Source organism: Malus sylvestris, chromosome 5 (assembly GCF_916048215.2).
Source record: "Malus sylvestris chromosome 5, drMalSylv7.2, whole genome shotgun sequence".
In the NCBI taxonomy this organism is placed as follows: Eukaryota; Viridiplantae; Streptophyta; class Magnoliopsida; order Rosales; family Rosaceae; genus Malus; species Malus sylvestris.
The window spans coordinates 1,869,441-1,872,698 of record NC_062264.1 but is presented as its reverse complement, the minus strand read 5'-3'; the positions used below and the strand labels follow the sequence as shown (position 1 = coordinate 1,872,698).

The window sequence follows — 3,258 nt, the reverse complement described above, 5'->3', positions numbered from 1 at the left end:
TTGGGATTTAAACGTGTGGTAGATTAGAGCATTGGAGTATTTTATTGTTATTATCCATTTAAAAGTGGGTGATAAATGGTGGATAAATGTTGTTGAGCACTCGGAATCGATCAAGATGGTTTGTTGAGATGCATGCATGATGCATGGATGGGATGAAATTATGAGATAAAATGAATTTAATATTCATTTAAAGGAAGCCTAGGAACGTAGGTCTTTTTGGTGATGTGATGATAAGGTAGGCTAGGTTTTTAATGCTTATTTCTTGGGTTGGTTCCGTAAAGATGGATGGAGGAAAGCAAGTGGTGAAGCCACGTCACCAAAGATCAAATCCTTTAAAGATCAAGGGAATTTGAAATAAGAGTCAGGCCGTGCCAAGCAAGTACATCAGGTTCTATAAATACAGAGGCAGTGCATCATTCAAAGGCCCCCACAAAAATCAATACAAAATTGCCCTGCGCAAACTCTCACAACTTGAGATCTTTTTCTTTTCCTTTTTCGCTGACACATCTTCCGTTGGCATCAACAGCACTGTGGAAGCAACCGGTGATATCTTAAGTCGGCATAGATAGCTCTGTCACCGTAGAGTCGGTCGGTCTTGCAGTATCTTCCGTTGGCATCAACAGCACTGCGGCGAGAACGGTCGATTGCCTATCCAAGTCTCGGTCGAGAAGGGTTTTCGAATCCTTGTTGGTCGAGGTCATCTCATTAGCCTTCTCGGCGAGGTGAGGTGTTACAGTTATTACATTCGGCACATTGTAAGCCGAATTCGGTTCGTGAACTTTGTAAGAAATAGCAGCCTTGTCTTCAGGCTCGAGAACCCAAGAGGCCGAGACGCGTTCCTTTCTCGGCCGCAATCGCAAGACGCAGAAGTCAGTAGCGCGACCCAACGCAGCATCATCAAATTTACTCCTCGGCCGAGCCTCGGCCGACGAGTTGGCACGCCCCGCAATCACCGAAGGACGTAGTTAGCTTAGAATATATTCGGCCTGCGCGCCACGTAGGCTTTGTAATTTCTAGGGTCAACAATGTTATAAACAATTAGATGACACCAATCTTATAAGAATCTTATGGCATGTTTGGTACTCTATTTGAATTCAACTTTTTAAACTCAAAAGTTTTAGGCTTTAAAAACTTGTTTGGTAGGACTATTTTAAAAAATTGAACTCAAGACTAACTAAAAAATATAGTCTATTATCTAAAAACATTTTAAACTCACTTCTTTCCTTTCTCTCTCATGCTCTCTCATTCCAAATCTCTCTTTTCTTCTTTCTTTCTCTTTTTTTTTTTTTTTTTACTTTTTTCATGTCTCCTCTAATCCGTTCTCTTCATTTTCTTGGTTATTTCTCTTACTCATTTTCCTCTCTATCTCGTCCGATCATCTCTCTTCTTTCTCTTTCCTTTAATAATCTCTTACTTTCTTTTCTCCTCTTTCTTCTTTCTCCCTTTCCTATGACCCTCGCTTTTTAGATCTCTTTATTTAGTTTAAGTTGTAAGATTTAAAAATTTTAAATCACAAACCAATCAAGTTTTTAAGTTTTAAAGAAAATTGTTTTCAAAAAATGTTCTTAAGAAATGTTTTGAGAAATGATAAAAAAATTCAAATAGGATACCAAACATGTCCTTAATATATTTGAAATATCTAGATAAGGCTTAATCAAAGCGTTCCTAGAAGAAGAAAAAAAAAGAAAAACTGCAAAAGGGGCAACCGAGGTGATGGAAATTGCAGACAAAAAACGTTTTTGGTGGTTGTGCATGAGAGATATTGTTCACTTGCATTCCTGGTTTGTTCACCTGTTTTATTATCATTGTAGGTATGAACGAAGATGTGGTTTACCCACCAGCTTTGATTATATCTATTGCTATGCACATTGGGTTATGCCACTGGGTCTCTCTTTCGTAGTGCTAACTTGGATTGATATACCGGTTTGTACCTCTATTTCTCATTTATTAAGTTTGCTAATCTTTATTTCTTCTTAATTAGGCTTTTATTTGTTGCTGCTGGTTGCAATATTTCATTGTCCTAATTGTGTTATTTCTATCTTGAAGCATTTTTGTGATATATATACTCTTTCGTGACAGAGATCCAGGTTGGATCTTTTTGGATGTTCATGTGGAGGAATGGTCAATTTGGGGAACGATGTTCACTTCACTAATGGACATGGAAAGGAGACATGGTATAGTGAATATAGTAAATCTTTGGTCATTGTTATTATGCAGTTGTAGGTCCTTTGTGTTTTTTTTTTTTTTTTTGAGTTCTTTGAAAATCCGTTAAAATGAAAGGTTTTTTCTTCTGGGAACTACAACTTTATTTATTTTTATTTATTTATGTATTAGACCTTGAGCATATTGAATTGATTAGTATGAGTATGAATAGTTTTAAAAATGTGGATGAAAAAGTATTGTTAGAGACGTATGATGGCTAGAAGATAAACACAAGGTTTTATTAGAAAACATACATAATTCAAGTCTCAGTACAACTGGATATTCGTTTACTTACACAAAATTTGTGTGCATGCCTTCATGCGGTTTTATACAAAAATGATTGGATTTATTCATCCTGAATTCACTTATGTTGTTAACAATTCTACCTGCATACCATGCTTAATGATTAGTCAGTAATTTTTTTAAATGCGTTTGCATGTAAAGATTGGATGATGATCCTCTTCGTTTTTTCATTTTATGTTAATTTAGCTCCCAATTGATCCTTTTCTGTGATTTTTGTTTTCTAGGTTTTGGCTGGTTGTTGAGAAAATGCCGGAAACGAAGGAAGGTTTTGAAGCATTTTTGTTTTGTTTTTGCTCTTTTGGGTTGTATGATTGAGTTATCCGTATTTGTAGAGGATGTTTTTACTTCGTTTAAGTTAAAATTATGAGATTTAGTAGTTGAATGTTTTGAACAACTCTTTATATGTATACACAATTGTCAACAACTATTATATAGTTTTTTTGTAAATAATTTTTACATGTCTACACACAATGCTTCAACACATTTATAGTCTCTTATTTTAACACTTATATACAATATTTATAATTCATTTGACATTACCGCGGCAACGCGTGGGCTTAAACTGCTAGTATTATCTATAACGGTTTAGATTATATTTGAATTTTACGGTTCAAGATTGAGCTCAACCGGCATCTTTTTTTTCTAAGTTTTGAAAATCGAACATCTTGGGCCAGTTACTTTTCTATCCTATGAGCCCTTCAAAATTGGCACCATTGGCCTACTACGTATTTCTTGATACAAACACTTCTGTTC

The 3,258-nt window shown here is 35.4% G+C and overlaps 1 long non-coding RNA gene across 2 annotated transcripts; it reads left to right on the top strand.

The window, feature by feature from the left end:
* The first annotated feature begins 1,771 nt into the window (after nt 1–1,771).
* Nucleotides 1,772–2,976, top strand: LOC126621539 (uncharacterized). 2 transcript variants are annotated; one of them, XR_007623078.1, is made up of 3 exons: nt 1,772–1,923; nt 2,080–2,174; nt 2,730–2,976. It is a non-coding gene; the product is annotated as an uncharacterized LOC126621539 (long non-coding RNA). The 2 variants fall into 2 exon arrangements; XR_007623077.1 differs by lacking the exon at nt 1,772–1,923 and having other exon boundaries at nt 1,934–2,174.
* Nucleotides 2,977–3,258: the final 282 nt, after the last annotated feature.